This window comes from Miniopterus schreibersii (assembly GCF_964146895.1).
Source record: "Miniopterus schreibersii genome assembly, chromosome: 5".
Lineage (NCBI taxonomy): Eukaryota > Metazoa > Chordata > Mammalia > Chiroptera > Miniopteridae > Miniopterus > Miniopterus schreibersii.
Window position 1 is genome coordinate 62,344,768 of NC_138106.1, and position 24,025 is coordinate 62,368,792.

The following is a 24,025-nucleotide window of genomic DNA, read 5'->3' on the forward strand; positions in this document are numbered from 1 at the left end:
AGAATAAATCCTTTCAAGCACATGCAGAACATTTACAAAAATTGCCAATGTACTAAGCCACAATGAGAGGCTCAAAAAATACCAATGAATCAACAACAAAGAGATGACATTCTGTGATTTCAATGAAACAGCAAAAAGATTATGTTCAAACCCTTTTCATCAGGAAATGTCGAAACAAGTTTTTAAATAACTAATTGGCAATAGAAATTGTATTGAAGAAAAATAAATAATTAGAATTGAAGGAAAGTGAAAGCATTATACAGTAATATAGAGACCAAAGAGAACTCAACTTTGAGAGAAAGCTATATCATCACATTACATTGCAATATTAGAAAATTAAAAATATGTAAAGAGTTATTTAAGCATTTAGCTCACACAAGTGGAAAATAACAAAATAACAAATTAAAAATAACAAATGATGGTGCAAGAAAAAAAAGAATTAGAATGTATAAAATTGAAAGCAAGGCCATAAACTATAAATTTAAGAAAAATAATATGATAATCTATAATTTTGGCTCTGTACAGAAGAAAGCATAAATAAATAACAATGGGATTAAAAGGAAGAGTGTAAAAAGAGTGGAGAAAGAAAATTATATAGACAACTTTATGCCAATTATAATAAAAAGTTAAGCAAACATTTAATTAGAAAAATGTATCTTAAAACATTTTAAAAACTACTATAAATTGACTTCTAAATGTTAAGGAACTGAAATTGGTAATAAAAAATGTAACCATGAAGATATAGTTGTTTTACAGATGTGTTCTATCAAACCTTCAAGAAACACACCCAACAGTAGTATAGTTGATGAATACATGTAATAAAGTATAAAGATATGAAAGGAATTAATCCACTTACCTGCCATTATGGTGACAGATGGTTACTAGACTTACTGGAGGGACCACTTGATAAGGTATATAAATGTCTAATCACTCTGTTGTACACCTGAAGCTAATACATTTTATGTCAATTATGATTGGAAAACAAATTAATTTTTAAAAATGAAAAGAAAAAGAAATGAGACGTAGAATCTGTGTTGGGTGGGACAGAGTCAGATTTATCTATCCCACGTAAGATAGTATTCAAGAGAATTCCTCTTCAAGACTTCCACTGACAGGATGAAAAAGTGTGCTGCTCATTTTACTCCACAAGAAGACACCATGGGCAAGGCCTCCTATGCATGGAAATGCCATATTGAACCTGCCCAGGGAATCATGGTACAGCAGAGTATTTCATACAAAGCCATTTAACTTTTGACTGTCCTTTACCTCAAGTCCTACCACCAGACCCTGGTTTACAGCTGGCAGAAACAGAGGCAGCTTTAATTGATGCCATGTTTTATTCTTCACACAGATCTGCCTTGGTGTCAAATGGAATAACACCCTATGTGCTCCATCTGAAGACCCAGGTTCCTTCCTTATTGACTAGGTGCAGGGAACCTCTTACATGTACCAGTGTCTTCACCATTCACATTTGGGTAAGTAGAGCCATGAGGCATATGAAAAGTCTACTGCAAACTATCATTCTGTTGTTAGTTACCTTTAGAGGACAGTGCTTAATTGTAGCTACTAATTTTCCTTCAAGAACTCTAGTTACTCCTCTGTCATTTTTCCCCCTAGTGAAATTCTTATTTTTAAATAAAAAGGGAAGAGAGCAGAACTAATCAGTTCAGCAGCTTAGCACTTGTTATTTGCATATTTTATTTCACTAATCATCAGAAAATTAATTCCAAAATTTCAGCCTTTTGAGATACTTAATGGGAATGAGACTGCAGAACTGGAGAAAAAGTTAGAAGCTAAGACTGAAAAATACTTAGAAATTGTGTTTGACGTCATGGAACAGAAAGGATTGGGAGAGGAGAGGTGAGGAAAGAAGAGAAAGGAATGAAGGGCGGAAAAAGAGGGCAGGGCTGGCTAGAGGAGAAAATCAGAAAAAGTATGTAATATTAGGAATCCCATATAATTAATCATGTCCTTTTAGAAGGTAAAATAATGTAGGAAAGTGGTAGAATAGAAACAATCAGAAAGTTAACAGGAGACTAAAAATGGGATAATTGTATCAATAATATAACAATACTATATAAAATATAATATAACAACCAATTATTGAGGGTTTAACATGGACTGTGCTGCTTATTGCACAGATTTAATTAATCATCATAAAAACTTCTAAGTCCAGTTGCTCAGAGATCAGTAAATTGGTACTGATTTACTCATTTATGGTTAGAGCAATAAGGTCACACATTACAAACCTAACCCTGTGGGTGTGTTGAGAAACCACAGGAAAGACAGTCAGGCTATATGCTTCTAGGAGAGAAATAATGAGGCATCAAATAAAGAACTGGAGCAAGTTTTTAAAAATTTAGCTAATGCGCTGTGGTAATAATATAGTTGATATAGGTGAAATATAACTAGAAGGGAGGGGGGGAGGAAGAGATTTGTTGTTCTAGTTATTTATGCATTCATTGGTTGATTTTTGTATGTGTCCTGACTGGAGATCGAACCCACAACCTTATCTTATTGGGATGATGCTCTAATCAACTGAGCTACACAGCCGAGGCTCTACTGAAAATTTTCAGTAGCTAAAATTCTATTGAAATAATTCAGAGAAAGGAATTAAAACAATTGAGGAAACAAAAATGCTTGATTGGGTTTATTATCTACGGCCTGCAGCTACTTAACTAGGACTCCAACCAAGAAGACTTAGGGCAAGAAATCAGTTTCTTCTACTTTCAAATACACACACACACACACACACACACACACACACACACATTTCACCAGTTGGGTTCTCCAGAACAGAGGGTGACAGGCTGACGCAGAGTTTGGGGTTCAGGAAGTGTGTTAGAAATTAAAAACCTTTAAAAGGAAGGAAGCAGAAGCAGGATTGGGCAGAGAATAAAAGGTGAACTGTGATGAAGGACAAACAAAGCCACAGCTAACATGGAGGGGAGCTCTAAAGTGAGGTTTTTTTTCTATTTTATTTATTTTTCATAATTTTTTAATCTTTATTGTTGAAAGTATTATAGGTGCCCTCCCCCCGACCCCCTCCACCCTGCTCCCATGCACTCACCAGGCCTTCCCAGCACTATTCTCTGTCCCTGGGCTATATGCTTATAAATTCTTCCGTTAATCTCTTCCTGCCTCCACCCTTCCGTCTGAAATATGTAACTCTGTCCCATGTTTCAATGTCACTGGTTCATTAGATTCCACATATAAGTGAGATCATATGGTACTTGTCTTTCTCCGACTGGTTTATTTCATGTAGCATAATATTCTCCAGGACCCTCCATGCTGTCTCAATGGGTAAGATATCCTTCCTTTTTGCAGCTGCATAGTATTCCACGGTGTAAATGTCCCACAGGTTTTTAATCCATTCATCTACTGATGGACTCTTGGGCTGTTATTGTAAATAACAGGTTTACAGTTATTGTAAATAACGCTGCTATGAACATAGGGGTTCACATAGTCTTTCTGATCGGTGTTTCCAGCTTCTTAGGATATATTCCTAGAAGTGGGATCACTGGGACAAATAGCAGTTCCATTTTTAATTTTTTGAAGAAACACCACACTGTTTTCCACAGTGACTGCACCAGTCTGCATTCCCACAGCAGTGCACTAGGGTTTCCTTTTTCTCCACACCCTCTCTAGCACTTGTCATTTGTTCATTTGTTGATGGAGCCATTCTGGCAGGTGTGAGGTGATACCTCATTGTTCTTTTAATTTGCATCTCTCTGATGATTAGTGAGGTTGAGCATTTTCTCTTATGTCTCTTGGCCATTTGTATGTCCTTTTTGGAGAAATGTCTATTTTGGTCCTCTGTCCATAATTGGTTATTTGTTTTCCTTTTGTTGAGTTGTATGAGTGCTTTATATATTTTGGAAATTAACCCCTTATCAGATGTATCATTAGCAAACGTGTTCTCCCATGCAGTGGGTCCCCTTTTCAATTTGATGCTAGTTTATTTTGCTGTGCAGAAGCTTTTTAGTTTGACATAGTCCCATCTGTTTATTTTTTCCTTTGTTTCTCTTGCCTCTGCTACTTGAGATGTTTGATATTTTGCTGCCTACATTTTCTTCTAGGATTTTTATAGTTTCACAACTTACATTTAAATCTTTTATCTATTTTGAATTTATTCTTGTGTATGGTCTAAGTTGGTGGTCTAGTTTCTAAATAAAAATAGAGTGAGTATTGACAGTCAGAGGGCCTCATGTCAGGTAGAAATGTCTGGGCATTTCTTTCCCACCTTGCTCATTGACTGAGTGTAGCCTTCCCAAGGAAGGGCATTATTTGGGGTGAAGGGGCTCTCTGCAGCTAGAACAGACTTTGAAGGAGCTCATAGTTGGAGCCTTTTGTTAAAGAGTTGGAATGAATAAAATTGTTTTCTCCAGCCTTATCTCTGTAAAATGCCATTTATAGAATTGGCACCTATGAAAAAGTATGCAATTCATGTATTCAAGGATATCATGGCATATGGGAATTTCCAAGTCCTTTCCTTGATTAACTATTTCTCCCTGCAATATCCCTGAGGAACAAATTAGAGCAAATTATGAGGTGAAACTCTGTTCTCTAATAAAAAAAATATTAGTAAACTAAGTGGAAAAAACTGAGACTTTTCTCCCTAAATGACATAGGTCTGAAGGCCTAGACTCAAAGTAGTTTGTCTATTTCTAAACAAACGAAAGAAAACAAACTTGAATCCAATTCTTATTACCTATCATGAGCAAATTTGTGAATGAAAACATTAAACAGAAAAGGAAAGCTAATCCCAGTGCTCAGAGCAGAACTGACATGAGATGCCTTCCTTGGGCACACAGGCTGAGACGGTTTATGAAGTGAGAAGGGCATGCTCACATGCTCTCCTACCTTTAAGTGCTTGTAAAGCTTCAATCACTGAAAGCAAGGCTCCCAAGCTAGGGAACCACTTACTGCCCTCAGGTTTGTCTCAATGCCAGCATTTGAAATGTAAAAGAATCTTCCAAAAGGGAAAGAGTAAAGGAAGGAAAATAAATTGTATTTCTATACAGAAAAGGAACAGGTCCATACCCAAACCTCTCTAAGTTTTGATTCATCCTTTTTGGTTGTGATCATTAATTCCTTTGAGTGCTCAAAGCCCTATGATTACAGTGCCTTAAATCATCCTGGCATTTGTCCAATAAAGACTTGTAATTCTAATCTATAAAATTAAAGAATATTGATGGGATAGGGCCAAAAGAGGGCAAACGCTTCCCTTCCTTTAGATTCTTAACTAGATCTTGTGCAATTAAAAGGAGATGACTTTTTAACAGACATTTTAATAAATTACTGTAATCTACAATTTCTCTGAACACTCCCACTCTTCTAAGAACCTTATGCTTTTATGTCATGGTTGCTAAAACTTCTAACTCTAGGTACATTTCCACTTCTCAGAACACTATATCTCTCCTTGTCAGCCAGCTAGATACTCTAAATGAATTATAAAGGTTAAAGATGGCTTCGTCTTTTTTTCTCTTTTAGGTAGAATTATGACCCTTCTCAGTTAATTTCTTTTCTCCTTTTTAACAGTTGCCCATGAAGATCTTCCAGTGCCTCTGACAAACTCTAAAGAAGTGGAATTAGGTGTCGAAGCAGTAACTGCCAGGAGAATCTCTGCGAGCTGGAGTATGTCAGGAAAAGACGCTTTATAGCTGTTGGGTCCCAGGAGGGTCCTGTTGGCCTTGTGCCTACAGTGTAATGAAAGGCCATGGGTTGAAGTTGAAAGCATCCTGTTTGGTAATGTTACAAGCTGGAAGCAGTTTGAAATTCAAAAGTGCAGTCCTTTCTAAATGATTAATAGATGGCCAAGGTTTTTAAATTTTCCAAGAACTAATATAAATAAGAGAACATTTGGAAGCTGGGATAAGGCAGACATGTGTTTATGTGTCTGTACACGTATGTGTGTTGGCTCAAACAGCTGGGTGTGAGGTGCAGACAAACAGCAGCTGTAACGGGAGAAGTATAGATTGATACATTGGAAGGTTTGAACAAGTGACTCTGGAAAAAGCCTCAGATATCTGGTGGCTTTGGGTTAGAACCCAGAATAGATCCTTTGCTGTACTCCAGTAAGTTCCCATGAGTGACCTAAGAGAGCAGGCTTTAGGGCACAGTACAGAGATAGCGCTCTATGACATTGGTTGTTTCCAGTCTAGCAAAACATTACGGTCATTAAATGCTGTTCATTGGAGACTCAAATCAAATGAAGTGAATTATTGGTGTGATTGCAATGTAACATCCATGGTCAGTACTAGAGGATCTGTTCTGGAGTGAACAACAACGGGAGCCTAAGGCGGTGTACACAAGGAAGGACAGAGAATTTAGAAAAGAGCGCAGGGCGCTTGTCCATAGGAAATGCTGCTTCCCATTCACAGCCTCACAACCCTTAGTGCTGCCTCAGGCTTAAGGGACATTTAAAAATCTTGTGACAGTTGACATTTATTTTGTATTTTGTATAACAACCATTAAAAATATATTAGGCCACAATGAAGCAAAATCAGAAATAAACTTTATTTTCTCTTCATTCCTCCTCTCCCTCTAAGAGAAGGTTGGGCAGAGATATTTAAGGTGACAACAAACAAAATATGTACAATATTGAGGTTCTGTAAGACTTTGAAGATATATAGATGAAGATACAGCTATAGAAATGTAGATTCATGATTTTAAACTTAAACTCTACATTACCTAATCTTATTTCCTTGGATCAGAAATTAGACTTCCTCTTGGACAGATGTTTGTTTCCCTTGTCCTTAGAACTAATTTTAAAGGTAACCAAGTATTGGCTGAAAACCCTGGGGTCTTAGACAGAAGACATTGGTTCTACTTCCATTTCCTGGCTGTGTGACCTGGAAAAAAATCACTTCAATTTTCTCTTTGTTTACTTTTTTCTTTTCTCTAAATGGAGAATCAAAATACTTACAAGATCTACACAAAGTAATGTAAAGGCAATTGTAATAAGCATTACAGCTAGAATAGATAGCATTCTATACAGTAAAAATCATTGAATGTTGCACTGCCAAATTAGAATAATCTATAAGTAATATGCTCTTAACAAAAATTAATTTAAGCAGTAACTAAAAAATATAGAAAACATTCATATTTTAAAACTTTATGTAAATGAAAATATTTACATAAAAATTTCTTATATTAAATCTATCCATCAGGAATCTTAATTCCTACCGGCCAGAATTTCCTCTGATTGCTTTAAGCGGAGAAAGGATTTATTAAACGGATATGGGTTGGCTCTCAGAACCAGCGAGAGGTTGTCTAACCATAGTCAGCAGCTACAGAAGCCAAGCCCAAACTCAGGCCGTAGAACCAGCGTGGTGGGAATACCACTACAGAACATCGAGATGCTTCAGCCTACGCACCTGTCACCAACAACCACCTCTGTCGTCCCTGCTGCTCCAGGAACTTAATTTTTCTGTAACTACAAAATCAAGAAAAAAAAGAATTTACTTTGGTTTCTGCTGTTATTTTCATTATTTCTCAACTCATTATCTGGCGTCGATTTTGTTAGGGGACTACCTGAACCACAGCTGCAAGAGAGGTTGAAAAACTATCTCGTATATTTAGCACCTGAAATAGTTACTGGACTCTGCCTCCTGTCAAGACTCATAAATAAGGACTATTTGGAGCATAAAAGGGGGCTTCAGGGATGTTAAACAAAATACAGAGGCATAATTTATTGTATTAATATCTTTTTTTTCCAGAGAGATAAAGAGAGAGAGAGGGAGGGGGAGAGAGAGAGAGAGAGAGAGAGAGAAACATTGATGTGAGAGAGAAACATTATTTGGTTGCCTCCTGTATGCACCCTTATGGGGGATTGAACTGCTCCCTGGGTATGTGCACTGACAGGGAATCTACCCACCACCTTTTGGTGCACAGGATGATGCTCCAACCAACTGAGCCACATTGGCCAGGGCAATATTAATATCTTCTAAATAAACATATGGGACAGTATTTAGTCTAGTCTATTTTGTGCGCCTCTTTTTTTTTTTTTTTTAAATAAAAACAATCTGATTTTCATTCTGTGTCCTAGTTATAATTTGTGATAATGATCTGTACCAAAATATTATGTTTTTGTTTAAGTATTAATTACTAGTTATGGAATGTGTTCAGCCCCATATAATTGCATAAAATTTACTTTCAGTGTACCTTTCATCTCTTAGTTATCACTGTAGAGGTTGGTTTTCTTCCATAAGCTCTGCAAACTGATGGTTGTGCAATTTGCATTTCAACCTAGGGATGACCTTGGTTTGCAGCCTCACTGACTTTGTCTACTCCGGTGTTTCTCTTAAATGCTGTCACAATACAAACCCCTGGGTGCATTCATAAAATTCTGATATAATAGAATTTGAAGATGATTCTGAAGTAGTTGGGCATGTTCAGTAATTTGAGAGAAAACACTTAGCATTGAGTTCTCTGTATCTTGTGTCTGTGTGGATTCCTGCAATTAGAATGAAATTCTTATTTCTTGTTGGATTGAAAATGCAAATATATTCTTCTTTGAGTGAATAAATGTAAATTCTTCTGATTTCTGTGTAATATCACCAAATTAATGTAAGTCATAAACCTCTGTATTTTATGTTAAAGTAAGAGGAATTTGGTGATATTACTCAGAAATCAGAAAAATTTACTTTGGTCAAATTTGTATACAAAATTATACACTAATATAATAATTTTAATAAAAAGAAATTAGTCCATTTTTGTAAAGTATGGTATTAATATAGTTTACTGTTGTACTTTGGTTACATACCAAAGATATCTAATCTATTTTCCTCACTTATTACAAAAGTGGAAAAAATAGCAAGGATGTAGTGATATATTTGTCTGTTCAATTTAATAAAATTTTCTAGTTTTTATTGTTTTTAAAATATTTCTTCAGCAAACCCTTTTACAAAGATGCTTTCAAAGATTTTTCAGAGTTTAAACTATGAATTCTTATACCTCTCAGAGCCTCTCCAGTCACTCAGAGTATGCTGGAAACACCACTGGAAAAAAATTTATCTGAAATGTCTGGTGGCACTTGCACATTAGTGACCAGAGTTAATACAAAATATTAGTGGGAATGGAGAAGTTTGGGACACCTGCTCATCAGATAATAAGATTTAGAACATAGAAACTAGGTACAAAGATTCATTGGACTGGTAGAAATTTTTTGTGTGGCTCTTATTTAAAATGTCTTCCCTCCCTCCCTCCCTCCCTCCCTCCCTCCCTCCCTCCCTCCCTCCCTCCCTCCCTCCCTCCCTCCCTCCCTCCCTCCCTTCTTTCTTTCACTATTTCAGTTCTATTTACACTTACTATAGCTTGGTGCATCCCTAAATTGTTTACAGTTTTCATCATGAGAATAGAAAAAAATCAACAAGGACAAAGGAGTGGCCTGGGGGGAAATACTTGTTACAGTTTGAGATCTTGTAGAAATTATCTTTCACTATTCTGTTTCTCAAATGAATGTCTACAACAATATATTCTTTAACAGAAATGGAGCTTTCTTAGTCTCTTTAACATTCTCAAACACCTGGCAAAGCTGCTGAAATTACTCAAGAAAAAGATGCTTCCACTTTAATCAGTTTTGTTTGTTCTGCAGCTTCTGTCTTGCTATTAGGTAAATATTTTACACTTTGAAGCATTACTCTATTTCAAACAGATGGACATCTTTCCTTTGGTAGCATAACAGAAAGAAAATAGCTCTGTTCATAGAATCAACAGAGGAGAAAGCAATAAAAAGGGGGGCATGACAACTCTGATTATAAACACAAACCTTTATTAGCAGAAGGGAAAATAAACACTTGTAAAAGTAGAAATATAGATTCATGACTGCTTTTTAATTTGATAGTATTAAGAAGTGAAATATCCAGCTATTTGTATTTCATTCTATCTTGTTCCATATTTCTTTCTCCAGTTCAGCTCAGATTCATAGGGCAAGCAGCTAGAAAGAAAATAGAAACCCATGCTTGTGAAATTAATGCTCAGCAGATGTGGAGGTTACACAGTTGTTCTACTGATCCCCCAGGGAGCAGTGTGAAAAGAATTTGAAACACCTCCAGCTAACAAGTACCCAGGCTGAGTCTTTCCACCACCAAGTCGAGAAGTTACATTTGTAGGGGACTCTGCCAGAAGTAAAACCATCAAACCACATAGTTTTAACCTTATAGGAGATTTGTGTGTGTGTGTGTTTGTGTGCGGTTGCAATATTTATTTCACATATTTCATCTTTGTCCACAGTTCCTGGCTCACAGCTCCCAAACGCTTGGAATTTCCTGAGCAATAAGATCAATAAGAGCATATTTTGTCTTACTATTTGCTTCCTGTCCTCAGTTCTTGAAAATGCTTCAGAACCATGAAGGTGAAACAAGCATCTTGTTATTTAGAAAATGCTCCTTTCCACCACAACTGGGTTTATGTCAATGAGGTAGTTTTGGAAAGTGCCTGAGGATAATAAACACCTAAGGAAAACATTTAAGAAAAACTGTTATTACATTTATATAATTCAACACATCTTTTAGTAATTAATATCCTGAGTAGGCAGAATATTAGTGAGGATACAGCTAACCTGTAAAGCATTATCAGTCAATACGATCTAATTGAAATTTATAGAGCACTCCACCTAACAACAGCAGAATATACATTTTTCTCAAGCTTACATGAAGCATTAAAAATAGACAGAAATCTGGGCCATAATAGACACTTGAACAAATTGCAAAGATAGATATTATACAAAGTATTTTCTCAGACCACAGTTGAATTAAATTAGAAACCAATACCAGAAAGTTAGCTAGAAATCTCCAAATATTTGGAGATTAAAAAACACATTTCTAAAAAAAGTGGATAAAAAAAAGTCTCAAGAGAAATTTAAAAATATCTTACACTAAATGAAAATAATAAAACACCTAAATTTGTGGGATGCAGTGAAAGTAGTACTTACAGTGAGAATTAGAGTATTAAATATATTTATTATAAAAAAGAAACACCTATAATCAGTAATCTAAGTTTGTACCTTAGAAAACTAGAGAAAAAAGAACAATTTAAACTTAAAGAAAGCAAAAAAATAAAAATAAAAATTATAGCATAAATAAATAAAATTGAAAACAAGGAAATAATAGAAACAAACAAAAAAAAAGAAGTCAAAAGCTAGCTTTTTAAAAAGAACAATAAAATTAATAAACCTTAGCTATGTTATCTAAGAAAACAATAGCAAAGAAACAAATCACCAATATCAGAAATGAAATAGAAGTTGTCTCTACTGATTGCATGAATATTAAATGAATAGTAAAGGATTAATATGAACAATTTTATGCCCACACATTTTTTTAATTGATTTCAGAGAGAGGAAGGGAGATGAAGAGATAGAAACATCAATGATGAGGGAGAATCATCAATTGGTTGCCTCCTGCACACCCCCTACTGGAGATGGGCCCACAACTCGGGCATGTGCCCTGATTGGGAATTGAACAGTGACCTCCTGGTTCATAGGTTGACACTCAATCACTGAACCACACTGGCCGGGCTATGCCCACAAATTTGATAAATTAGGTTAAATAGACCAATTTTTAAAAGACATAAATTATCAAAACTCACACAGAAAGAAATAGATAATATAAATAGGCCCATGTTTATGAAAGGAATTGAAAGGGAAAGCCCCAGGCTCAGGTGGTTTTACTGGTGGATCAACAGTGTAAGTCATATTAATAGAATGTACCCTTGACCTAAAGTGATGAAAACAACGCTTTACCTCTATGGTTTTTCTCCTAAAAATTCATAAATTAGGTCTAATCATGATGTAAACATCAGACAAACCCTGGTAAAAAGACATTTTGACTGGACAACTGACTAGTATTCCTCAAAACTATTCAGTCATCAAAAATATGGAAAATTTGAAAAACTACACAGTGAAGAGAAGCATAGGGAGACATGACAAAGAAATGTAATACGGTATCCTAAATAAGGTCTGGAACAGAAAATTGACACTCAATAAAAATGAAGAAAATTTAATAAAGCATGAATTTTAGGTTATAATAATGTAGAAATATGGGTTTACTAATTGTAAGAAATGTACCAAAATAATGTGATACTAATAATAAGGGAAATTAGATATAAAATATATGAAAACTCTCTGTAATATCTTCTCAATTTTTTTAAACATTTAAAATTTTTGCAGTTTATTTTTTTTTAAAGTAAAGAATGTCTCCTATCAATAATATAATTTTCTATGTCAAAAATCTTGAAAAAGTAATACAAAATAAACACAAAGAAAAAAGAAGAAAGGTATTAATAAAAATAAGAGTAGAAATTAATATATTTCAAAACATGACAAGAATATAGAAAATCAATGAAACAAAAAGTTGTTTTATCCCTCCTCAAAAATCAATAAAATAACTAAAACTTTAGTAAGACTGACAAAAAAATAGAGAAGGCACATATTACCAATATCAAGAATGAAACAGAATATATCACTATAAATCCTGCATCCATTAAAAGTATAAACAACATTACAAAAAACTTTATGCTTATGCATTCTACAACTTGGAAGTAATGAATCAACATCTCAAAAAGCACATGCTACCAAACTCAACCAAGATGAAATATATAATCCAACAGTCCTATTGCCACTAAAGTTATTGAATTCTTATTTAAAAGTTCTAAAATAAGAAATCCCCAGGCCTAGATGGTTTCACTGGAGAATTCTATCAACTATTTAAAAAAGACTCAATGCCAATTTTATACAATTTTTGGAGAAAATAAAACAGGAGAGGCCACTGCCAAACTCTTTTTATGAGTCCAGTATTACAGTATTGTGATACCAAAACTAGAACAAACATAAAGAACAATAAAAAAAAGGACATCATACCTTCGAACCAATATCTGTCATAAACTTTGATACAAAAATCCTCAAGGATGCCCGGCTGGGTGTGGCTCAGTGGTTGAGCGTCAACCTGGGATCCAGGCGATCTGGGTTCGATTCCCGGTCAGGGCACATGCCCGGGTTGTGGGCTCGATCAATGACTCTCTCATCATTGATGTTTCTGTCTCTCTCTCTCCCTCTCCTTTCCTCTCTCTGAAATCAATAAAGATATATTTAAAAAAAAAACAACAAAAAAAACCCACAAAAAAACCCCCACAAAAATCCTCAGTGAAATATTAGCAAAAAAATCCAACAATATATGAAAATAATTAAACACCACACCAAGTAGAAGTTATTCCACATGTGCAAGGCAAGTTCAGTATTCACAAACCATACCATGAAATATTGCTCAGCACCCTAGCCAGTTTCTCAGTGGTTAGAGCATCGGACAGCGGACTGAAAGGTCCTGGGTTCAATTCAGGCCAAGGGCATGTACCTTGGTTGCACGCTCCGTCTCTGGCCCTGGTTGGGGTGTGTACGGGAGACAAGCAATTGATGTGTCTCTCTCACATCAATATTTCTCTCTCTCTCTCTCTCTCTCTCTCTCTCTCTCTCTCCCTTCCACTCTCTCTGAAAAGCAATGGAAAACATATCCTTCGGTGAGGATTGAAAAAAGAAATATTACTCAGCAATAAAAGGAACAAACTATTGATTCACGTAGCAACTTTTACGGCAAAGTATATAGGCTGATTTAAAAAAGCATATCCCAAAATGGGACATACTGTATGACTGTATTTATATAACATTTGAAATTGCCACATTACAGAAATGGAGAGATTAGTGGTGGTCATTATATGAGAATCAAGGGGAAAGAGGGAGGGTGTTTGTGATTATAATAGGCCAACACAGGGAATCGGTGTGCTCATGAAAGTTTTTTGTATCTTGACAATGGTAGCTGAGTCAGGAACTTATACATAATAAAATTTCATAGAAGTAAGTACACATATACATAAATGAGTGCAAGTAAAATTGGGTCATTTAAATAAGATTGGTGAATTGTATCAATGTCAAAGTCATGGTTATGATGTTTTATTATAGTTGTTCAATATGTTACCATTGGGGGAAATAGATTTAAGACTACACAGACTCGCTCTATTTAATTTAGTACCACTGCATATGAATCTACAATTATTCAAAATAAAAATTAAAGAAAAAATTTAAAAACCTGGAGATTGCATCTGAAAGTTTTTAATCTCTTTAAGGTTTGTCTGTGGTTTCTTTCTCTTGGTGAAAGTTATTTTTTAGTAACTTTTAGTCTTTTAGTTATTTTTTAGTCTTTAGTAAAGGCTATACACAGTGGAGTTTCATGAGACCTTCAATTATCCAATTTTTCACAGTTGGCACTGTGATAATTCAAATGAGTTCAACTCCATGATAAAATGTTAGCTAATGCTTCCTTTGGGAGAAAGAAAGGTGAAGAGAATGGGAAAGAAGAGTCAGGCTAACTCCAAGGCTACCCTTGACTTGAGGTTGCTAAACTGCTGACACCATCTATAAAAGGAAAAATAAGAATGGAACTTGGAGTTGTAGAAACACAGTGGGGGAAATAGTGCATGAACTACAAAAGAAATTCAGACCTATGAGAATCCAGGCAATAATGTTGCACTTTGAATGATTTTGACATCTTTGGTGAAAATGAAAATACCTGAGAAAGAGGCTGTGGTCTCCAGGTCTGCTGAGTTTTGGCTAATGACTTTATCTACAAGAGGGAGGAACATGATATCAGAATGGAATTCTACAGATTTCTATTTTGATCTGAATGTCCCAATAATCACAAAAAAGAAAAAGAAAAAAAAGACTGTATATATTGTAGAAGGAAGAAATCAATAGACAAATGAAACAGAGATGTTTAATCAAAGACTTAAGTCATTTGTACCAATATGAATACATTTTTGAGAAACTAATGGATTTTACATTTTGGCAGCCAGAAAATTATTTCCCTTGCATGAGATACTCCCAAATGGAAGAAAATATTTGTTTTTATTCATGATCCCCATTAGTTACAACTTTTGCAGAAACATGAATAGACAAACTCCTGATAAGTTGAGCAGCATGAAAGTGAGGTTACGCAAAGCACGTCTTGAGAAGAGGAACGGTCCAACTCTACTGTTAGAAACTAAACGGCACATTTCTTCTGAGGTTGCTCAGAATGCAAGCAATGTTGGATTAGACATATGGTGGTGATAAAGTGTCCTCTAAATTTATGCCATTGACCTAAGTGATGATTGGTTCTTTGACAAAGTGGGCTCTAATGGGTGCATATGTAGGATTCTCCTACCATTAGAAGAGCAGGGTGATATGAGTGAGGCTGTAGCAGACCTGTTAATTCATCTTCCCCACATAGGATTGAATAGTGGAAACTTATTAGGTTCATCCAAGAGAAGAGGCCATAAAAATAAAAAGAATGGAAAAAATCTCATCATGTGAGTAGAAATATTCAGATAGTTCATTTTAAATGGCTCAGAAATGGAGAGAACTAGAAGAGCTACTAAAAATTTAATGGACCACTAGTAGAAATTAGGTGGTCTAGTAGGTTTACTAAGTTTTCAAATTGTGAAAGAGCCATGGCAATGAATTGATTACTAATTAAATATAGTTCTTTCTCTTGCTAATCAACTATAGAAGAACATGCTTAGGGGTTTCAAAGCAATCTCTGAATGCATTTGATAATTTATATATATAATCCTTTGCTATAATTAATCAAACTAATCTCATTTATGATGCCAGTGTTAAAATTTTGAAAGAATTACAAATTTTTGTAAAACTCAAATTTCATTGGTGAAAGGAGATAAGTGAGATATTAACCTTTCAAATGATTATTAACAATGTATGTTGAAATATATTGTAAACTGTAATATGAGTTTAAAGCAAAAATTAGCAAAGTCCAATACTTTCTTGACTAGATTGAGTGACTGAAACTTAGTTATTAATCTAGAGGCCAAAAGGAGAAGTGGGAATATATTCCAAAGAGTATATTTTGGTATTTTGCAAGTTAGAGGTCTGCGCATCATCACTAAGAAAGGGAATAACCACAATCTTTAACAAAGAGGTGTGGGCCATGTATGTGAGAACAGAGGATTGAGTAACTCTATAGATTCAAGATTTCCAAATATATCAACTCAATATTCCCTCCCATATCACAGGGCTCCATACATTCTCAATTAAGTTTTTGACCTTGACATACACTCTCTCAACTTGAGAAATCAACCTTTTTCTTGTAAATAGGTCCTGGACTTGAAAGTCTGTTTCCTCTCTTTGGCTTTAGAGAGTAGAGTCTTCATATGTAGGTCCTTATATGCTACTAATTGTTGGCACATAATTCTCCTTGAGTCTCTCACATTTCCACATGTCAGGAGAGTGAGGTAATGATTACCTTTTGTTCCAGATTAATGATGCTTGTATAGCTAATAGCCATGAAAGATAATTTCCCCCTTCCAAATAAAGGGCAGGCATGGCTAATGCCCATTATAAAATATCCGGGTTCACTAAGCATAGGTTCCACTTCTGTAACACAACCAATTGCATATGTTAGTGTCATCTGACATTCTTTGCATCACCCCAAGGAACTGGGACTCAGTGCAAAATGCTTATATTCTGGCTACTTTTATTTTTATGACAAAGAAACTATCCACTGTTTCTCACCAGGAGTTTCATGGCTCCTATCAGCTTTCATGAAAGAGTAGCAAGCCAATTTATTACCTTACAAGTAGGGTAAAACCTCAGACGCCTCACAATTCTTGATACTAAAGAAGCCCTCTGGCTCTCATATTTAGCTTTGAATTCTTGTCCCTAGCAACTGCCACATTATTTTCTTTACTTCTGTATTCTGAGGCCATAGAATAAAGCCTAGAATGTAGTAGATGTTCAAAACATTGTTGAATACACTCATGAATATATTTATTATATAGATCCATTCTGAAGTTAAGAATCTTTTACATATACACTGTGGAGTGGCAAAAATATGTATTTCCTCTTTCCCCACATAGTTCCTAGAAAAAAATTACTGGAAATCTAATCAGATACTGGAATAGATAAAATTTGGCATCCTGCTCTAACTAACTCCCTCACTTCATATCAGAGGTTAACTGACCTATGCAATGTCTGCAGGTATGGATGAAAATAATGATGAAGAAAAATTGCTTGGCTACTATATTTGTCAGGGTTCTCCAGAGAAAATAAGACCAATGGGACATATATATATAGAGAGAGAAAGTGATATTATGAAGAATTAGTTCTCATAACTATTAGCCTGACAAGTTGAAAGATTTGCAGGGTGAGCAGTAAACTGAAGACACAAAAGTGTTGTTGGTGTAGCTCCAATAGGAGTAAAGGCCTGAAAACCAGGAGAAATGATGATGTAGTTCCAGTCCGGAGGCCACAGGCTCATGACCCAGAAAGAGCCAATAGTTCAGTTCAAGTTCAAAAACAGGAAAAAAGTCAAGTGTCTCAATTTGAAGGAAGACAGACGAGAAAGATTGCCTCCTGCTCAGAGGGGTGTCAGCATTTTTGTTCTGTTCAGACTTTCAACTAATTGGATGAGAAACACCCGCATTCAGGAGGGCAATCTGCTTTACTCAAACCCACCAATTTAAATGTTAATCTCATCTAAAAACATCCTCACCGAAAAACCCTGAATATAATGTTTGATCAGATATCTGGGCACCTGTGGTTCAATCAAGTTGACACATAAGATTACCCATTACAGCTACCTTTTGATTCTAGTGATTCAGGGAAGCAGTTGGGTATAAATAAAGAGAAAAGTATATCCTGTCTACTTACAGCCAGCTATTGCTCATACTTTACCAAAGCAAAACCTAGAACAAAGGCCACCACTTTCAGGAAGACCTCCCTGACTGTGACTGATAGATGCTCTCTCTCCTATCACATGATTTTTACCTCTAGTATTGATATACTATTTAAACAAAACCTGCTTCTTTGTGAAAATCCTTTGCAAAATTGTGTCTTTTACCTTAGTCTTCTGGGAAATGATAAGGAGACAATATCATTTTCCCCCCAGTTTCTATTTTTTACTTTCTTGTACGAAGCAGAGTGTCCTGTACATAATAATCCATCAAAAATGTTTCTTACATAGATAAAAATATAACTATAATTAAATACTGCTGCACAGAGAATAGAGAAGCAGGTAAAATATACATAATGATGGTATCTCATAGCAGAGAGGGTACTGACTAAAAAACAAGTCAGCATTTAATAGTAAAATAGTAAACTAGAATAATTATAAGTCCTTTCAAGCCAGCTTTCACCTTTATTCTGGAATAGACCTGCAATAGTACAAGGCACTGGATATGCCAAAGCTACTCTTTCTGTTTGGACTTGCCCTTGGAGAGTAAGTAGGCACTCTGCTTTTGAAAAATACCTCTTTGAAAACATATCATTCACAAGCCTGACACACAGTCACAGAAGGTGCACTGTATAGTTCATCTACCTCAAAGATGCAGGTCAGTGAGGGGATACCTTTGCATGGTGTAGAACTCTGAAGCAGCACAGAGTGACTGAAGACAGTGTAAATGCCTTATGTGAGGTAGGTTAAAAAGTAATAAAGACTGCAGAAAAAGTGACAACACTTAAAACAAATTTATATTTGATAACCCTTGAGCAAAATTGAAAAAAGTAACATCTTATAAAAAATATAAATTTCACAAAACACAGAAGTAAAAATAATCAAAGTATGGCTTACAAATGTTCAAAGTCATCTTTTCATTCAAAGCATTGTTTTGAAGTATTGATTTTTCTCTCTCTTTACAGGTGACAAGAGAATATGGCCTACAACATTTAAACCACTATCCATTTATGGAAGAAATGAAATAAAACCACATGAAATCTTTAGAAACTAGAGATAAAAATAAATTTGTCTGGCATTAAACCTAAATAATCTACAAATTCTTTTATGTTATTTGATATGTTTTAAATTTTTATATTCTTAATTTTTCCTATCCCCACCCACATAAGTATCTAAACATGCACATGACTTGGGTGCTCTATTTTTTTGTTGTTGTTCAAGTTAAAAATATTTTGTTGAGTTGATAAAGGAAATGTTATCTTTGGTTTGATTTTTATTTGTTTTTCTTCTATTACTGTACAAGAATAATATTTAAATGAACACATTAATTATAGTACCTAAACTGTACTGTACCCATGATACATCATTTCAAATACTGGATTATTTTTCTGACAGAATTTAGGAAGTCCTTGGGCAGGTCCAGTTGAATTCAGTCATTTTTCACCTCTTAGTGGCAAATTTAGTCTGGAATCATCAATTTATGGCTATAATGTGATCAACTATTTACAAGTTATCCTTTTCAAGTGAAATCTTAATGAATCAGCCACTGCTTTTTATGTATATACTTTTCAATTAGCAGCTGGCAGAAGTGGGTAGAAGGTCTTTATATATTACATAATAATTTTGAAATGGATAGAAAGCTTTCCAAGTGCTTGTTTTTACCGCCCAAAAAAGTGGGACACGGGGACATGGGGGGAGGGGAGCACAGGAAGAAAAGGAGGTGACAGAGGGTGGAAAGAATGACAAATGTGTAGCTTCAGGCTAGCCTGGTATATATCCTTCCCCCTCCCCCACTCCCCTTGGCAATGGGCAGCAGGGCCTCATAGCTACTACATAAGTTGCCTCTTCCCCTCTCTGTGTTTATGGAGTCAATTTAGATTTAACCTCTGGAAGCGCAGACATGAAAAAAAGTATTACCAATAATATAAAGCAGATATAATTATACATACACACATAAATATAGTATATATTATCTTTATATATATATATACATATATATATATATAATACACACAGTTACTATAAATATGTATGAAATAAGGATTCAAACAATCTAAGACTAAAATACCCTTCTTTTGTGTTATCTGCTGCTAGCATCCTAAAATAAGTGAAAAAATCCATTTTTTATCTACTGAAGCCTTTCTGGTAGAAGAAAGGTTGTTTTTTCTGTTTGTTTGTTTGTGTGTTTTTTTATCTACTGCTTCTTTGGAGACCCAGATTTAGGCATCTAGGATTTCATTTTGATTAAAAGTGATAAATGAAGGGTGTTTGCAGGTATATGTGCATTGTTCATGATAATATGGCAGGTAGTTACACATTTCTCTTGATACTTTAGGCAGAACTTACTGCAAAAAACAAGAAATTAGTTTTTAGTTTGCTTTTCAGTTTATTTAGGCAACAGTACTCTTCCTGTGTGTCCAGGAGATTTTTGCTGGTAATGGACCTACTGAATGCCAGGAGCTTTTAAAAGCCTTTTAAATGGTCTTACATTGACTTTAGGATATTTATTGATGCCTTTGTTAATCACAAGCTCCAAAGTGCTTTTAATGTGCATTTCTCTGTTTTCTTTCCTCTGCACTGCCTTTGTTCTTTCCATCTCTTACGCCCTCTCTTTCTCTCAGTGGTTTTTCATGTGTGGTGCACAGCTCTGCAAGGTACAACAATGTAATATTTATTGGTACAGCATTTGCCTTGATCATGGAAGGCTGTTTCTCTTGCTTTTCTGCTCTATAATGGAAAAGAAAATGTTTATTATACAAAGATTTATAATTTTATTTTGCATTTGATATTTCATTTCTGCTCTAACCTCTGAATGCTCTATTATGTACTGATTTAAAACCAACCAAACAAAAAAACTACTGTATATAAACAATGGAATGTGCATTTTAAATTGTATGGTAATTATCTGGTAATATCTTTGTTGGCTCTTTTCACTCAATATTTCCTTTTAGCATGTGACTATTGTAGGAATCTGCCTATTAAAATTCAAATTAGGTAACAAGGTGCAAATTGTCTCATGAATGTTTTTCTTCCTTTCTTGGAAATCTTCTCCATGTTTATAGCTCGCACAGTTGCTCTACTTTCTATGATATAGAATTTTCATACAAAATTTCTGTGTAAATATATGTGGTAGTTCTTAAATGAGAAACATGCACATTTCCATCATACTGCTTCAGAAATGGAAACTCAACCAGTTAGCACATTAACTGGAGCATAAGAAGCTAATCAAGAAATCCCCTAAATCCTGAGGATGGGTTTAATAGAGAAGCATAAGGCAGCTTTCAAAGTTCTTGATATCAAGTAAGAGAAGGTTTTGATGGGGGCAATGAAGTAATCTCTTTTGGGGCTTGTGGATGGTAGCCTAAGTTACTTATGAAAATGTGATTTCTCAGGGCTTTGGACAAATTTGATTTAAGGAAAGAAGCCAAGGAATATTCGATAGAGCACTGAAGTGACAGGTTAATACTATTGGGAAAAGAGAGCAGAAATGCACACTTTTCCACTTCAGTATCTCAATTTTGTCAATCGGATTGGCACTATAATTATCTCTGAATTAGTCATAGGCCTATATACTCGTTAAAAGTGAATATAAAGTAAACTGTAACTTGACAGGAAATTTGCTTTAAGAGATATGACAAGGGAGGGGGCGAGAAGTTCAAGCTGAGAAAGAAGTCAAGTATTTTAAAACTTAACTGCTGAAATTGAAAATTATTTTTCAAAAGATGTTGCTGATAAAGACAGCTTCAGAGAGTCTCCTCTTGATCAAGACTTGGTAAATCACAGAAGCAGGTAACTTCCCATGGTAAAGACACAACCTGTGGGGAGACATTAGCCCAGGGCAATATCCAAGCCTTTCTGCCCCAGGACTGCCCCACCTTCCCTTGATCGCCTGGCCTTTAACTCCTCCTAAGACAGGGGACAACAGAAAGGCACCTGTTGAATGGAAGGATATGGACAGATTATCTCCTGCTTCTTTCTTCCACCTACTGATCCACTGATTTACTCACTGATGTTTTGTTTTTCCTTTTGCTTTTCTTAAAAAATACAACATTTTGCCTGGCCAGCATTGGCTCAGCAGTTGAGCGCCGACCTATGAACCAGGAGGTCGGGGTTCGATTCCCCGTTGTGGGCTTGATTCCCAGTAGAGGGTGTGCAGGAGGCAGCTGATCAATGATTCTCATCATTAATGTTTCTATAGTCCTCTCCCTCTCCCTTGCTCTCTCTGAAATCAATAAAAACCCATTTTAAAAAAAGATTGTTTTAAAAAAATACATTTAATTCTTCAAAAGAAAAAAAATCACATTTAAAGATCTCAAAGGAAGGAAACAATAAACAAAACAAAGCTAAGACAGCTGAATAGATCTATAAACTTAAAACAATATCTGGAATAAAACCAAGGTCTTCAATGTTTTTGCCATTCATATGTTTCTCTATAAGCTGCTAAATATTCAGGACAAAAGATATTGAAGAGAAATGTAATCATTGTTAAGGCAAAGTGCAATGTACAGCTGAATAAAAATGAAATGTTCAGAAGTATGAGATACACAGAATAAATAAAGATGAGTGCACTTGATATTAAAAATGGAGCACTAGAATACTTCTTAATGACATGGAAATGTGTTCACAATATACTGTTATGAAAAACTATAGGTCACAAAATATATTATTGTATGATTTTGTTTTTATCCAAGTACACACACATAGGTAAAAGCTAAAATTAATTTAGCTGAAATTTTAAAATTCTTGATCATTATATATTTTCTTTTACCAGAAGGAAAAGGAGATTGGGTGTAGGAAAGGGTAGAGGGGGTCAAATGTATGATGGAGGAAGGAAATTTGACTTTGGGTGGTAAACACGCAATGCAATACACAGATCATGTCTTAGAATCGTACACTTGAAACCTATATAATTTTATTAACCAATGCACCCCAATAAATTTAATAAAAAATATATATTCCAAGTTACATTTATTCCAATCTATGCAAATTTTTGTTCTTAAAATTATGACAAGGACACAACAAAGCCCTAATCAGAAGGATAAAAGGCAAATAGTGACAAATTAGACAGCTTAGATAAAGTTCCAAAGTAACTTTGAACAAATAACTCCCTGATCCTGTTTCTACATTTATTAAGCACCAACCCTTCTCTCCAGCAAAATTAAAATAAAAATGTAATGAAATTAGCATGCCAGCTACCTTGCTTGGAACATGGTAAGTACTATAATAGTACACTCAACAGTCACTTTTCATTATTTTCTCTTCCTATATAATATTCTCTTAATAAAATCACGGCCTTCTGTATTAGCTTCATTCAGATGAATGCATGACATGGTCCAAAATAGCAACATATAAAAGCCACCTTTGACCTATGTTAGGGAATTTATTTTTGTATTTATTTATTTATAATTAAAGTATAGTTGACATAAAGTATTATATGAGTTTCAGGGATACAACATAGTTATCCAACATTTATATACTTTATAAAGTAATCACCACAATAAATCTAGTAATCATGTCATCATGCATTACATTCTCGTGACTTATTTATCTTGTTTGTAACTGGAAGTCTGTACCTCTCACTCCCCATCACCTTTTTCACCTACCCTGCACCTCTCTCCCCTCTGACAACTGTCAGTGTGTTCTCTACATCTACGAGGCATTTCTGTTTTCTTTCTTTGTTTTCTAGATTCTGCATATAAAAATATCATATTTTTTTTCTGTTTTCCCTACATATACACCAGGTGCTAAGTATCTAAGCAGGTGTTAAGATATTTAATTAAATTTAATTCGATTATCGAATACCTATAATTTATTGTTCATTCTGCTAGGCATTAATGATAACAGAGGTAAGTACTACAAAGATTCTACCAATGAGGCAACATAAAATAGGCAAATAATTATAATGTAGTAAAAAGTGTAATCACAGACACAAGGTGCTGCAGACGAGAGCTTGTTTCCTTAGCTGTCTGCAGGGAATGGCAGCATAGGCTTTGCAGAAGATATGGCTTCTGAGGTGGGTTTAGAAGGTTGACCAAAGACAAAAATGCAGCAATTGTTAGCCCAAGACAAAAACATACAGAAAAACACACTATCTTTGTAGGAATTTTGGGGGTGCTTCCTGCTAGAGCCTAATATAGCGAGGACATGGAGAATCAGGCAATAGAGGCTGAGAAATAGACTAGAGTCAGTGAATAGGAGCTATTCAGGAAAATCTCAAGGCCCTCTCACACTATGACATTATATATCTTTTCTTTCTCTTGAGAAGCAGATGTGTTTAAACATGTCTATTTAAACTTGCCCTCAGTGGAAAA